This window comes from Falco peregrinus, chromosome 14 (genome assembly GCF_023634155.1).
Source record: "Falco peregrinus isolate bFalPer1 chromosome 14, bFalPer1.pri, whole genome shotgun sequence".
In the NCBI taxonomy this organism is placed as follows: Eukaryota; Metazoa; Chordata; class Aves; order Falconiformes; family Falconidae; genus Falco; species Falco peregrinus.
Window position 1 is genome coordinate 1,853,187 of NC_073734.1, and position 16,710 is coordinate 1,869,896.

At 46.9% G+C, this 16,710-nt stretch overlaps 1 pseudogene; it reads right to left on the bottom strand.

The window, feature by feature from the left end:
- The window catches only part of LOC129785697 (hydrocephalus-inducing protein homolog), a 95,836-nt pseudogene extending 83,848 nt beyond the window's left edge, over window positions 1-11,988 (bottom strand).
- Between the last annotated feature and the right edge of the window lie 4,722 nt (window positions 11,989-16,710).

Genomic DNA, 16,710 nt, shown 5'->3' on the forward strand with positions numbered 1-16,710 from the left:
GTGCCAGGGACAGAGGGACGGGGGCAGGGGAGGGGGCGGGGGGAAGGGGTTTAGGGACGGACGGGTGGGAATGGATGAAGGTGTTTAGGGATGGAGCGGGGTGTGTGGGGGTGGGGCAAGGATGTGTGTTTGTGGGAGTGGGTGTGGGGGGGGGTGGGGGTTGGGGGGAGGTGGGTGTGTGTGTATTGATAAACCGGGGGTGGGGGCGTGGGGGGGGTTGAGGGTGTGTGTGTTATTTAGAGAACAGATTGGGGGGCCTGGGGGAAGGGTTTTAGGGACGGACGGGGGGTTAATGGAGGCCTTTAGGGAAGGACCGGGGGGTTGGGGGAAGGATTTTAGGGACGGGCCGAGGGTGGGGGAGGGCTGGACCAGGGTCTGGGGGAAAAGGTTTTAGGGACAGGGCGGGGAGGTGGAGGTGGGGCATGATTTCAGGAACAGCCAGGGTGGAGGAGGGGGTCAAGGGAAGTCTTTCAGGGTTGTTTGGGGGGAAGGATTTTAGGGACGGATGTGGTGTCTGGGCGGACGTTTGATGCCACCGTATAGATTCCACTGTATATACGTTTATGTCCAGGGATTCTGTTAAGGGAAGGCTGCTGGCTCGGCAAAGGGACAAGATGTCTGAGCTCCCCAGTTACCACACTGATTTGGTGTGTTTAGCTCTACGTTAAACACACCTGCGCACAAAGGTTAGGCCAAGCTGACTCTCTAAAGCTGTTAGAAGTGACAAATTAAGGGACCTCTCATCCAGGGAGTCAGCCTTGGGAAGGATGGGGAACAAAGAATGGATGGGGAAAAGATCTCCGTTCTCTTCAGTGATGCAGAAAGAGCCTCTGGGTGAGGACGTTGTGGCCACAGGAGGAGACAAGCCGATAGAGTGCTGCGATCCGCAGAATGTTGGTTGGAAGTCGGGCAGAGGTAATTGTTGTGGGGGGAGATCGCGACCTCTGACTCAGATACCCCCCGAGAGAGGGCAAGGCCCCGCTTGGGGAGCACGGGGAGCTAGTAAAAAACCTCAGCAGTGCTGTCTGAGGGTGTGTGCTCATTTGTATTAAAGCAAGAAACTTGTAACCCATCCCGTGCCTGACTGAAAATGCATGTGTAATGCGCTATGAGTGTGCAAGTGCTCTGCTGTCCATAGTGCGTGCCCTCGAGTAACTGGGTGAGCACGCTCAGAGGAAACATTCCCCCGTGCTCCCAGCACTGCCATAAAGAATGCCTGCCTTCTGAAACTTGCAAGCAAGGCTTAGAGGGTTTCTCTCCATGACCGACTTTATGGCATCATTCCCACCATACTGCAGAAAGCAAATCTTTTATTGTTTGGTGGTGAAAGCAGCTTGGGCAGTGTCACTGATGTGCAGCACTTTTTTAACCTCAGGTCTAAAGTGCCACCGGTCCCACCGTGGGGTACATCCTTCCTCAGGCTTTCACCAAACGGAAAGGATGCATCAAACCCACCCCACAAACACGTCCTGCACTTTTTTTATCTTTCCTGGAACGTGGGGACATGACCCTGCTGGGCCATCAGTGCCACCTGCCTGGGAGCCAAGATGGTGCCTTTGCATTCCAGGCTAGGAACTTACCTTCTTTTTTTCCTTTTCAGTGACTTTAGAGCCATCCTTAGGGAGGCTGGTTAAGCTGGTTTACTGCACAGCTGGTCGCCAGTGGAGGGAAATGGTAAGCTCCGCTGTTGCCTTTGGTGTTTACTTGTTACTGTGTCGCTCATTTGAGTGATCTTCTCATGCCCCGGCAAGCAGAAGCTATCACTCCACTTTAGGCCTTGGTCTAATAGTCATGCAAAGCAATATTGAAAGTCATTCTGAGGTCTGGAACAGGCCCCAATATGCATTTTATAAAAGTGCTTCTTGGCTGCTGTTTCTCTTTGTATGGGGTTTTCTCCCATTTCTCCAGACTGTTGAAGCTCTGAAAGGCGCCGATGAGCTGCTCTCCCTCAGTTTCCTCCTTTGCCTTTGGGGACTGCGGTTCATGTTTTCTTCATGGCTTTGCAGAGGAGAAAATCCATGAATACACCACCTTGCTTGACATGATCTTGCTGGAAAGTGGTCGAAAGCTTATTGCTGCCCCATCTTGCAAATGGCATACATTCTGGTTCTCATTTGATGGGCAGCGTGTCGGCTTGTCAGTTGACTGTAGAACAATTCAGTTGCTCAAAGCAGCAATGCTGATAGGGAGAGTTTACGTACTTCCTTGCACAAAGCGGTTCTGGGCTTTTTTCCCTCTGTGTGTGTTTCTGTGCAGACATGTGCATGAAACACAGGTGTCTCTCTGTGCCACAGGTGGGACTGATGACAGCTCTTTATTTCATTTCAACTAGAATTTAAGCAAAGATTGTGCCTGCAAAAGAATTAGAGCAGCTGTCCTTGTTTCCCAGAGCAAGCATCCAGGCGCTGGGGAGCAGTTGGCAGGATCAGAACCTGAGCCTGCTCTGGGTGGTAAATCCTCAGGAGAGGAAAGAGAAACCCCACTTTTTTCAATACAGGTCTAGTTCCCTTAATATTTCGAGCAGCAGAGGGGGGTGAGATGGGGCGGTGTGGTGGCAGGAGAGGGACAGGAGAGGGACAGAGGAATGAAGAGAACAGGGGTGGAGCTGGGCAGGGAGTGGAGGAAGGAAACCCCTGCTGAAGAGCCAGCAAACCATGAAGTATTCCTATGTGCTAAATTTCATCACACCAGCCTGTTTCCACAGCAAAGGCTCCAAAGTTGCCCAAAGAAGCAAGGAACAGAGCAACTGGTAGCAGTGATGGCAAACACGATGGAGTTCTTGGCCGCATGAGGAAGTAGATAACCACTGTAGGAAGTTCTGCGCCCTACCCTGATGGAAACAAATCTCTGAACCATTTACGGCAGCTATTGCGTAATTTTTCTGTCCGTCTGACTATCTATCTATCGATCAATCTTGCAGAAGACTAAGTTGCAAGAACTTGAGAAATACACCTCTGTTCCCGGTAATAATAGTAACCCTAAGACTTAACCCTAAGACTCAACCTTAAGACTTAACCTTAAGTCTTAACCCTAAGACTTAAATTTAGGACTTAACCCTAAGACTCAACACCGAGACTTCACCCTAAGACTTAACCTTAAAACATAACCCTAAGACTTACCACTAAGTATTAACCTAAGACTTAACCCTGAGACTTAACCTTAAGACTTAAATTTAAAACTTAATGTTAAGACTTTACCCTAAGACTTAACACTAAGACTTAACCCTAGGACGTAACCTTAAGACTTTAATTTAAGACTTAACCTTAAGACTGAGACCTAAGACTATATGCCTAAGACTTAACCCTAAGACTCAACCTTTAAGACTTAAACCTAAGATTTAACCCTAAGACCTAACCTTAAGGCTCAAACTTAAAGATATAACGTTTAGACTTAACCCTGAGAATTAACCCTAAGACTTATCTTTAAGATTTAACCTCAAGACTCAACCTTAAGGCTCTATCCTAAGATTTAACCCTAAGATCTAACCTTAAAACTTAACCCTAAGACTTAACCCTGAGATATAACCTTTAAGACTACTTAACCCTAAGACTTAACCATAAAACTTAACCCTAATACTGAACCCAAGACTTAACATTAAGTTTTAACCCTAGGACTCAACCTTAAGACTTAACTTTAAGACTTAACCCTAAGACTTATCCCCAAGACTTAACTCTAAGAGTTAACCCTAACACTTAAACTTAAGAATTAAACTTTTGACTTAACCCTAAGACTCATCCATAAGACTTAACCTTAAGACTTAACCTAAAGACTTAACCCTGAGTCTCAATCCATAAGATATACACTAAAGACTTAACCCTATAGACTTAACCTTAAGACTTAACCCTATGATTTATACTTATGGCTCAACCTTAAGACTTAACTTTAAGACTTAAGCCTGAGAATTAACCCTAAGACTTAACCCTAAAACTTAACCTTAAGATTTAACCTTAAGAATTAAGGTGAAGGGTTAACCTTAAAGGATGAAACTTAAGACTCAACCCTACGTCTGAACCCTATGACTTAACCCAAGACTTAACCTTAAGACATAAACTTAAGACTTAAGCCTAGGACTTAATCTTAAGACTTAACCCTGAGACTTAACCCTAAGACATAACCCTGGAACTTATCCTTGAGACTTAACTCTGAGACTTAACCCTAAGACTTATCCCTAAGACTTAATCCTAAAACTTAACCTTAAGAGTTAACCATGAGACTTAACCGTGAGACTTTACCATAAGATGTAATCCTATGACTTAACCGCAAAACTTAACCCTGAGATTTAACCTTTAGGATTTTGCCTTCAGACTTAACCCTAAGACTGAACCATAAGAGTGAACCCTAAGACTTAACCTTCAGACTTAATCTTAATACTGAACCCTAAGACTTAACCCTAAGGCTCACCGTTCAGACTTAGCCCTAAGACTTATTCATAAGGCTCAAACTTAAGACTTAATGTTAAGTCTTAACTCTGAGAGTTAACCCTAAGATTTAACCCTAAAACTTGTCCTTAAGATTTTACCTTAAGATTTAACCGTAAGTATTAACCTGAATAGTTAACCTTAAAGATTTAACCTTAAGACTTAACCCTGAGACTTAACCCTAAGACTTAACCTTAAGATTTAACCTTAAGAGTTAAATTTAAAACTTAACCTTAAGACTTAACCCTTAGACTTAACACTAACACTTACATTTAAGACTTCACCTTAATATTTAACCCTAAAACTTAAACCTAAGACTTAACACTGAGACTTAAACCTGACTTAACCTTGAGACTTAACCCTTAGACTTATCCCCAGACTTAACTACAAGAATTAACCCTAAGACTTAACCTTATAAGTTAACCTTGAGAATTAACCGTGAGATTTAAAGTATAAGACTTAACCCTATGACTTAACCGTAAAACTTAAACCAAAGACTTAACCTTAAGATTTAACCTTATGACTTAACCTTAAGACTCAACCCTGAGACTTTACACTAAGACTTAAATTAAGATTTAACCTTAAGACTTAACCCTGAGACTTAAAGGTAAGATTTAACCCTAAGACTTAACACTAAGATATAACCATGGGACTTAACCCTGTGTCTTAACCCTAATAGTTAACCCTAAGACTTAGCCCTAAGACTTAACCCTAAGATTTAACCTTAAGTTTTAACCTTAATACTTAACCCTAAGACTTAACCATAAGATTTAACCTTAAGAATTAACCTTGAGACTTAACCGTGAGATTTAACCTTTAAGACTTAACCCTAAATCTTAACCCTGAGACTTAACCCTAAGAATTAACCTTAAGGCTTAACAATAAGATCTAACCCTAAGGCTTAACACTAAAACTTAACCCTACAAATTAACCCTAAGTCTTATCCATAAGACTTAACACTGAGACTTAACTCTAAGACATAACCCTGAGACTTATCCCCAAGACTCGACCCTAAGGCTTAACCCCTAGACCTAAACTTAAGACTTAAACTTAAGACTTAACCCTAGGACTCAATCCGTAAGGCTTAAACTTAAGAATTAACCCTGAGACTTAAACTTAGGACTTAACCCTAAGACTCTAACATTAAGACTTAGCTCCAAGACTTATGCCTAGGTCTCAACAATGAGACTTCAACCTAAGACTTAACCTTATGGTGGCCAGGTTTTCCAAAACGAAAGCAAATGTACTATGGTGGAGGTGGATCCCAGGGGTCTTTCATGTAACTAGAAGTTTTTTGAAAAAGAAAAAAAAAAAAAGGAAAAGGTATGCATGCATCTCTCTTCTTAAAACAAACATCTCTACAATGTTCCCATAACCTTCAAGGAACATACCTGACACTTCCTTGACTGGGTTGTATTCACAGCAAGACTGTACCATCATAGCCTGTACCTTATCCTCTTTGGTAGCATTGTCTTCAGCCAGGTTGTCAGTCTGTTTAACAGGTACTGATTATTTGACACTCATGTTAGGCTACAAATAGGCTCTCTTTGTACCTTACATAAAGACTTGTTTAACCAATCCGGTTTTCTTCCAAGCGGACTGAAGCTATGTGTGGAAAAAAGCACACCACCAGCATTTTGAAGCTGGCCTTTAAGCTCCAGACTGGTTGAAGAAGCTAGCCACGGTACATTTAACTGGGATGCATGCAAGTAGCATTAGTTATGTTTTGCAGCATTAAAAGGACACACAACTTAAGAGTTGTGGCAGATGCTTTTGCTTGCTGAAATTCAGCTTCAGACCCAGAAGCACTAAAAGGAATCAAGCTTTTGATAATCCCTTAGCAAGGGATTTAAGAATTTTCTGTTGGTACTGGATTTTCTGTTGGTTTTTGTCTGCCCACAAGCTCTGCTTCTGGCCAGGAAAAGGAGTCCTTAACAGCAGCTATTGCCAAGTGCAGTGGAACTGCAGGTCCAACACGTACTCAGAAGCTGCTCTTTGTTGATCTTAAATGATTCCAAAACCATCCTCAGCACTCCTTTTCAAAACAATCGCCCTTTGACACCCAAAAGGAAACCTTTGGGATCAGCGTGTCCCCAGGGAGGGCTCGACACAAAACCTCTGCGCAGACCTGCTGTCCTGTGATGCCTGCCAGCAGAGCTGGTGACGCGAGTGCTCCTTCCCCGTCTCCGCTGAGGATACTAAGGTTAGCAAAGCCCTCCTGTTTGTCTTGTTGACAGGCGTGCTCAGCCTGAAAGGCGGTGAGGGAGCGCTAACCGGCAGCCCTGCCAGCCAGCCTGAAGGGCAGGGGGGATGTGAAAAGCAGCTTGGGGCTGCCTGAGAACTAGCACAGGCATTTACGGAGGGAACGCGCGGGAGCAGGGTGTTCTCTCGCTTTCACTCGCTGGGAATGTGCAATCCATTCCTTCCCCCGGAATCTCTCACCTCTAAGTGAGAGACAGTCAACGTTTTAACTAATGTTTTACAAAATGCCTCTTTGTAAATACCTACACATACATACACGTACACGTTCTGTTAAAGTCGCAAAGAGTATGTTTCCCAGAAAAGAAGTACCTGAATTTTGAGAAATTTTGAAGACTCTTTGATGGCCATCTGAATTGTGGACCGCATCATCTGATTTGTGGACCCCATTTTAAACTCTATTTAAGGAAAAGGAGGTATGGGAATGATACCACTATGGAAACAGACAGTTAGGCATTTCACAGGAGTCAGAAAATGGTGCGTCAGCCACAGCTGGTGACTACCAGCTCCAATATTTTGAAGATTAGGAAACTATTTCAAAAAACTTGTTGACAAGTCTTTCCTAGAATTGTAATGCTCTTTCTAAGAAATCGTTCACGCGGTGCATTGCAAGAGTTGAAAAGCCCCTCATTCTTCTTCCTTGCAAAAAAAGAGAAAAAAACTGTTTACAGTTCTCTTCCTCTTCATTGTACTCCTCATTGTCATCTTCACCACTGTAGATGACAGTGGTGAAGACGTATATCAGTGCAGAGCGTGTTGGTCTTAAAATATTCTCTGGAATTCTGCGTGATTATTTATGATGGGCTGGATGCAGAATCCCTTCCTGAAGACCCCGTTGCAATGGGGCATCTACAGCAAAGAACATTCTACTTATTTGGTTAGGAGGGAACTAGAACATGAAATCCAGGTTCAGACCAGCAGGCACAGTTTTTAAATCATTATCAGGCTGAAGGAACACTTAAATGGACAGATTATGCCTTTTAGGAAAACTTGTCTGTGGTGGCTGGCAAAAACACTTCTTCCAGCTACAGAAAATCTGAAAAAAGATGGACATGACCTCCTCTGCATGGACAGGGGAGGCACTGCTGATTAAAGCCTTTAGATAGCATACAAAGCATGACTAACCCCTGATTTCTCATTTTTATAAAAAAAGGAGTAGTCTAAGGAGTTCTATAAAAAAGAAAGAAATGTTGTGGTTTATCTGTTTTTAAGCTTTTTGTGAGCTTTCCCAATCTTAATGGCTGTCCATTGCACGTCTAGTTAGAGCTCACAGAACAGAAGCCACTCTGTGTAGCTGTACCCTCAGCCCTCTGCACTACTGGCTTCTGCAGAAGCAGCAAAGGTACAAAGAAAAAAACCAAAACTCCGTTGGTGAGGGGTGTATGTATTTACCTGACACAATGTTATTATTGTCCAAGGAATTGCATTTTAAAGACTGATCTTCAGTTTTTGAAAATCACAGGCCGTCTTTACACTGCAGCACAGTGAAAATGTCACAGAGGTACCTTGGTGCCAAGAACCCAGCTCATCAGAGTGGTGGGCTTCTCCTCTGCCTCATTTAACCTGCTACCTCACAGACCTTGTGCTGGCCAAGTTCCGTGGTTCCCAGTGATGATCCCAGATTGACCGGAGCCAGATCAGGAGCTTCTACCCATTAGGTCTTAGGGTTGAGTCTTAGGGTTAAGTCTTAAGGTTAGGTCTTTAGGTTAAGACTTATGGTTATGTCTCAAGGTTAAGTCTTAGAGATAAGTCTTAGAGACACGCTGTAACTCGCCAGTATACTTTATTTATTGAGAACTAACATTAGAAAGACACGGCATAACCACAAGTCAATAATATCTACTAATGGTGGAGGAGAGGTCTGTCTTGAAGAAGGCTGGAAAACATGACCATTCAAACCATGCTGACGCAGCTGATACAGAACTGGACTGGACGAATACATCGATGACAGCAACAATGCTGTAGTCAGGCTTACATTTGAATATCTGCAATTGTAATCAGATCTCTGTCCTCCATAAATCTGAGGAATACAGCAGTAATACCTGGAGCACAGAGAGCAGCTTAGGGTGAAATCAAACTTAGAAAGGTAACTACCAACATTTGGGAACGTGCTCAACTGCTTTCTGAGCTTCAGGCTTGGAAAAGATCAACTGCTCCTTCACCGTCCTGGCACAAAAGGCAATACGCTTTAGGACGTTGCTCTTTTTCTCTTGCCCGACACAGGCATTGTCTTTAGGAAACTAATAGGAATCACTTAAGAATGAAACTTCTTGTTCGCACGGTTTGCCAGCTGGCCACTCTCAGTCTTTCCTCTGGAGACAGCATGCAGCCCCGCCACCCCCACCCCTCTGGGGTGTAAGAATACCCTGCCCCCCTGCCCCCAAACAAAGGAAGCAGTCAAACACTGGGACTCGGACTGCTGGCAGATGGGAAGCAATTACCAGTTCACACTGCAATGTGTCTCTCCGTTTACTCTAAAAGCAATACACGCAAAAGCATAAAATAAGGAATCTCTCTGCATAGAGGAAACAGGATGGAGAACATGACTCTCAGAAAAACCAACCCCAAGAACAAACCCAATTCAAACGTCTGAACAGCTACCACTGTTGGACTTTGAATGCCATGTCCCAGCGGGCTGAAAAATCTAAGTCTGCTTTGGGACAGATACATTCAGATCTGCCCTGTCACAACACAATTTAACAGCAGCTTTAACAAGAAAGAGACAACCGGAATGCCTCCGTAACCCAACAGGCACAAAGAAGGTGAACACACTGAAACCCCTCCCACAGAACACAACGCGTTATGGCTACTTACCCAATGTCTGTCTTGCCGGTAGCTTTAACTCCTCTAACAGGGACTCTCCTAACAGTTACCGATGAGTGCCTTGGAATCAGGGCATTGTCATCTGTGTATTCTGAAAACAACATCAATACAGAGAAAGCATCAGTCAGTTCGTAAGAGTGATATTAATATGTCATGACATAGCACTTCAGGGAACCCTTTACGGATAGAAAAGCAACATTTTACACACAGCGTCATGCTTTTATCATGTCCACACACTCACGGTACCTTTCCAGAAATCTTCAGGTCTGATAGTCAAACACAAGCAGCAAAATCTTTTCCATTTGTTTTGAATCGTTTCAATGCCAACAGCAAAATGGTCTCTAAAGTCACTAAAGCAGAGTCTGCTAAAACATGAGGCTCTTTCCTGATCTAACTTTCATTGCTTTTGCTCCTGTTAGCTTACAAAACCCTAGAACATGTCTCTATAATAGCGAGCACGGAAGAGGACACCCCCACCCCGCCTCCCACCTTTTAAAACACATCCCAACCATCCATTTTGCCTTCCCACCATCTTCAAAAAGAGTCCACCATCTCTTTTTTTTTCCCCCCAGTGATGTGTAAAATCCTGTTTACTTTTAGCTTCTATTAGCATTGCTTCTATTACGAGATTTCCGTGATCACGCGGCTCGGAAAACTCTGAACAAGTTGGCCATCTTCACTCAAGGTTCACTGAAGGGTCTTTCCAAGATCATGCCAACACTTAGTCAGGACTCCTGCACAAAGTTATAAAACCCACTACCATATCTCCACAGGGAGGATCTCCAAGAACCCCCTTTAGGCAGGACATCCAGGCCTAGTTCTTTCCTTCATCTTCTGAAGGTGACTTTAAGCACGTAGATGCTGTTCAATAAAAACGGAAAGTCACGGTTATGTATAAAACCCCAAAATCTGGCATACACATAAATGACACCAAAATGTATTCCTTAGCTTTGCTCTGACAACCGCTGGGGGATTTTTGCATTTTCACGGGGAAAACACCCTTACAAAAGTTCCAGTAAGCATCTGTGTCACAACCTGTACGTCTGCCTCTACCTGCACGTCTGTCTCTACTGCTGTATATGACACGCGATCCCGTAACACCCCCAAGACCCCTAACACCGTGCTGTTAAGTCTCCTCACAGATACTCTCCTGAACATGCTTTACCTATCTGTAGGTAAACAGCGTGTTTAGGTCCAACCACTTGAAAGGCTGGGGCCAAAGTTACAGTTACCGCAGCAGGCATGTTATTCTGTTTAAGTTTTAATACATCAAAGAGGGAGAGGAAAAAATCCTATGAGTACACATTGTAACGACAAGACTGTTGTGGGAATGTCACAGAACCACAGGAAAAAAGAAAAAAAACCCCAACCGATAAAATTTGAATGTTTAAGGAATGGAGACGGTTTCCAAGTCTTTGTATTTCTGACAAGTCATATTCCAAAGTCTTTAATCACATGCAAGCTTTGCCAGACGGTAGATTACCAAACTGAAACAGCACACTCAGTAATACAAAACCATTACCGTCTCTGAGAATCAAGCACCATTTCTCAGATTCAAAAGAACTTAGGGTTTCTCTAAGAACATTTCTAGGTATATTCACCATAACTGATCTGCCATAAAACTTCAGTACTGCCCTGACACCGTTTAACACGCAGTACCACGACAAAAATGCACCGTTTGAAAGAAATGAAGAAATGATGCTCAATAGCATCTGAATGAATGTGTAGCATGGTGCAGCAAAGAAGCTGTATTAGCAAGAAATGCCAAGTATACTTTAGACAGAACACTCGTCTACAAGATGGCTTTCCAGGGTCTGCATAGATTCTCACTCACAGATACACTCTTGATCCAAAACGTTGCTACTGAGCAGTTTCTGCGGCAGCCAAGCACCGCTTTTCCAATGCGGTGGAGTAAAAGTAGCTGAAGACAAATTTCAGTCACCAAACCCACTTTTTTTTCCCCTTTAAATTAGCCACCCACTCCTTTTCTATCACGTTCAGCCTTCTCTGCCGGCTTTCAAAGAAATCTGGCAGGTCTGTGATGACAAGGCATTGTCCCACATTCCCTTATCGTTTTAGCTAGAAGGGTTCCCAGAAACCAAACCCCTTCCACGCGCGGTGTCGCACACGGACCCCGTACGCTGCTGTGCCTGGCTGCGCACACAGCCCTGACGGCAGCTGCCAGCGCACAACCACGGAAGAGCAGCTCTGAGGCCCCAGCACAAGTCACCGCTGCCGGCCGTGGCCCAACCGCCTCACTGGCCGCCTGCGCCATCGCCAGCCGGCCGGTCCCCGGTCCCCGCGCCCGCCGCCCCCACGCACCTTCCATGGTCTGGGCGTTGGTGACCTGCAGGTCGCAGTGGGTCGCCTTCAGCCTCTCGCGGCCCATGATCTGGCGCCTGAGGTCGCGCAGGGAGATGTGGGGGCCGTGAAAGGTGACCACATCGGAGTTCAGCCTGGAGGAGAACTTGTAGTGGACACACGACATGGCCGGGGCCAGGCGGTGCCCGCTCCGCGATGGCACCTCACGCAGCAGCTGGCCTCGCGGCCCCCACAGCAGGTCAGGGCCCACCGAGGGGCTGGGGCCAGCAGCGCGGGCTGAGCCCGCCGGCTCCTCCTCGCAGCCCCGGTGGGAGGACGATGGGGACAGGCCCTGGCTCGGCCTCCGCTCCCTCCTCGCACCAGCGCTGCCAGGCCAAGCTGCTCGCTATGGCAACCCAGGCGGCTCCGCATTGTGACAGAGGGGCTCAGGGGGCCACTCAGCGCCCCTGGGGGAGGGGCCTTCATCAGCCCCGCCTGGGCCGCCGGTGTCCCTGCTGTCCCCCAGCCTGTCACCGCCCCGTGCCCTGTCACCCCCCAGGGCTCCGGTGTCCCTGCTGTCACCCCATGGGGCCTTCACCATCCTGCGTCACCTGTCAGCCCTTGCGCCTGTGGGGGCTCTCCCAACAGCCCTGGGCACATCACTGCCCCGTGCCCTGTCACCCCCCAGGCTGTCACGGCTTGCTGTCCCCTCCTGTAACCCCCAGGCTGTCACGGCCTGCTGTCCCCTCCTGTCACCACGCAGGCTGTCATGGCCTGCTGTCCCCTCCTGTCACCTCCCAGGCTGTCACGGCCTGCTGTCCTCTCCTGTCACCCCCCAGGCTGTCATGGCCAGCTGTCCCCTCCTGTCAACTCCCATGCTGCTACTGCCTGCTGTCCCCTCCTGTCACCCCCAAGCTGTCCCCAGCCGCTGACCCTTCCTGTCACTCCCAGGCTGTCCCCAACAGTTGTCCCCTCCTGTCACCCACCAGGCTGTCCCCACCAGCTGTCTCTCCCTTCACCCCCCAGGCCTGTTACTACCAGCTGTCCCCTCTTGTCACACCCAGGCTGTCCCCACCTGCTGTCCCCTCCTGTCCCAAGGCAGCCTGGGGGAGATGCTGGGGCTCTGCCGAGTGGCACTTGGCTGCCTGCACCGCAGGGACAGCGCAGGGAGGGGACATCTCGGGGTGTCGCAGTGTTGTCCTTGTTGTACTCCTCCATGGTATTAATGATGGTTCCTTTTGTAACTGGCTTTTATTCACTCTGTCTGACGGGGCTTCCTCTGGTAGAACCAGTGCCAAGAGGGAAAAAGGGCGCAGTCCAGTCGCAACGGGCGCGGTGCACACTGACTGTCATCTTTTGTAATGCTTCATAAAATAGCTTTTATTTAAATTCTGTATCTGCAGTATTTTTTCCAAAAATGTTCAGTTAAGGGAAGACGAGAGAAAGGGTGAGTCCGCTAGCACGAGCGGGGAGAACCATGCGACCTTGACCTTGAGCGGGGATAACCACGTGACCTTGACCTAGAATGACAGCCCCGACTCTTCTCTCTGCCTCTTCTTGGATATGGTGGTGATCGTGGGTAGGAATGAGAGGGGGCATGACTAGATGATTGAGAGCAGCAGCGAGGGTGGGAAGGACCTGATCTTGACTTGCAGTAGGTATGCCAACTTCTAGAGCGAGAAGAACTGGCATAGGGAGACCTGGACCTTAAAAAACAAAACACAACACAAAGGAAATGAATGAAGTTAATTCAAAACAGTCACTCACACCATTTTTTTTTCTCCCAAATTTGTTTGGGTTTGGGGTTTTTTCCTCTCCATACGCTTATGTCAAAGCTTCTTTCAGCTGCTGATATACTGCTGCTGCAAACCGAAGAGCATGGCGGCGTGTAAAGGTTTCTGCTTACGAGCCAGAACGGCTGCTGCTGTGGTAGTGTAAAAACACGCAGGAAGGGTAAGTCTGTTCCCACTCACTTCTATCGCATGGACTGCCCTAGCTATGGATGGATTTCAGGGGTGTCTACTGGTCTCTGCTGGTGCATGGACATGCAGATGTCTCACTACCCAGCATCCACCTGCAGCGCAAATCACTCTTGTTGCCGTAAGATGCAAAACAAGTGAGTCTCAATGGCTACAGCGCAGTATCAACTGTCAGGAAAGCAGGGTTTAGCCTGGAGGCAGTAAAGCTCCATTTGAAAATGCCAGCTTAGTCTATTTAACTTCACTACGTATTTGGCAATTTGTACAGCATGCAAAATGCCCCACTTCTAGCCAGTGGTAGCCAAATTCTGCACATACCTCTAGCTCCAACCAAGGCCGGTGACTGCATTTCAAGAAAAATCCTAGCTAAAAGCTTCTAAACTCAGTCTCCAGTAAGCTGACGGAATGCCACTACTCTGGGAAAGATACTGACAGCATTACTACAGAGAGCTCTTCAGATTCCTGCCCAAGGGCTTTTTAAGGACAGAAGACAGCAGCTATCTTTAGATTTTTCTTCACGAGTTATTCCACGTATGTTCATTCCTCCTCCAACTTAAGATTTCCTTACGCAAGTCTGATCTTTTAATTTGTAAGAAAAATTTAAGGATGTCAGCAGAATCTGAGCAAAAGGCGCCAGTTTGCAGTCCAGGTTGCAATCCGTCTGTGCGAGATTAGACGACAGAGGCAACAAAGGCAATTCCTCTCACGTATCTCCTCCAAAGTGCTTTGAGGTAACAGTTACAGTCAGAGCACGGAGGCACAGGAATCCACACCTGTCCAGTTTCTAGCCTCCTCAGGGCTGTCAGGAGGCGAAGGATGTCACTACAGAGAAGCTTTGGCAAAAGAGACACCCGTTCCTTCTCAACTGCTGCCCAGTTATAACTATCAGTCACCTGTAATCCCTGCCATCTTTGAGCTAGTGACCTACATGTGGAGCTCCCATCACTGCTCGTCCCTTGAACCATCCAACCCACCTCAGGATAGAGAGGTGGACTGGAACTCCTCCTGATTCTTCTAGACAATCTGCTTCTCCGTTAGGGACATGCAACGCAATTACCTGGGAAATGAATGCCTGCGATCCTCCTGAAACTCCTCACGTGCCACCAATTCCATAGAAGAAGTGTTTGTGAACACTTCGGGTCTGGGCTTTTTCTCTTCCCTGTTAAAATCAGTTTGACCATTATTACAATTATAGTTGGATATTTATTCCAAACAGACACCAAAATACAAAACACGGCCAAGATGAGAAAATGGTTACTGCATGTAATGCCAAACACGAACATCCTAGTCAAGCAAAACGAGTTTAGAATTCCCCCAGGATTCAGGGAAAGTTCTACAACTCCATTTGTCTTGCTTGAGTTTTGCACATTTACCATCTGCAATGAAAAGGTCTGCTGGATAAAACACGATGCCATTTTTGCTTCTGCCAGATGCACTTTAGTGTAACTGCAGTCCAAGGTGCTAACGAAATACCAAAGCGCAAACCCGTGCAACTTCCTGGAGCCAAACACTTACTCCTTTTGAAGCCTCCATTGTTCCCGTAAAACTCCTCCCTAGACAAGGGAGGCCAACGGCATCCTGGCTTCTGCCTGAAATACGGTGGCCAGCAGGACCAGGGAAGGGATTGTCCCTCTGTACTCAGCCCTGGTGAGGCTGCACCTCCAACACTGGGTTCGGTTTTGGGCCCCTCACTACAAGAAAGACACTGAGGTGCTGCAGCGTGTCCGGAGAAGAGCAACAAAGCTGCTGAAGGCTCTGGAGCACAAGTCCTGTGAGGAGCAGCTGAGGGAACTGGGGTTGGTTAACCTGGGGAAAAGGAGGCTGAGGGGAGACCTCACTGCTCCCTGCAACTACCTGAGAGGCAGCTGTAGTGAGGTGGGGGTCGGTCTCTTTTTTTCCCAGGTAACAATTGATAGGAGGAAAGGAAATGGCCTCAAGTTGCGCCACAGGAGCTTGAGATGGGATATTCGGGAAAATTCCTTCACCAAAAGGTTTGTCAGGCATTGGAACAGGCTGCCCAAGGAAGCGGTTGGGTCACCATCCCTGGGTGTATTAAAAGAAATGTAGAGGTGGCGCTTAGGGACCTGCTGTCATGGCAGACTTTGTAGGTTTAGGTTAACTGCTGGACTCAATGATCTTAAAGGTCTCTTCCAACTAAACCTAAATGACCCTGTGATTCTATAAAGAAAGTGCTGGTGTCGCTGGGAGGGTATTTGAATGAGTCGCTGGCCGTGCTGTTGGCTGATGACATGTTTGCAGGAGCTGGGGGATATTCTGGAGCGGGGCGGGGGTATACCCAGCAGATGGAGGCTGACCAGGTGGAAACTGAGGAGGTAGTGGTGGTGGTGGTACCGCCAGCGGGAAAGGAAGCGCCTGGGGTGGGGGAGGATGCAAGAGAGGTGGAGGCACAGGTACAGAGGCTGCTGTTGATGATGGCAGTGTCGGGGCCTGAGTCCTCTGGGTACGTGTGCTACGTGGATGTCCTCCATTTGAACTTCCAGAGAAACCCAAACCCGCGTGTCACTGTCACACTCTGCCCTGATTTTAAAGAGGAATGTGAATGAAGCGGGAGCACGGTGGCGAGCCCTTCTTGTTCTCAACCTGAGCATTTTTCTGGCAGCTTCCTGTCCATTTGAGCCTACCCTCATTTCTGGATCCTCACACTTGCCTTCCACATCCTCACCCCAAGTAGTTGCCTCAGGCTTCTCCCCCTACATTCAGCTTTGTGACTGTGGGCAGAGGCTGCCCATGCTTAAAGGAGACTCCTATCTCCCAGGTGCCAGGTGCCCACGGCTCCTCTGCCACTCCTCGATACACTTCCTACTTCACACTTCCGAGCTTCAAAGTACTGCACAGATATTAACCAAGCTTCTCTCCAACTTCCTTTCAGTTCTTCCCCACAAACTTCCTAGGTTGTTGCCTCGTGATGA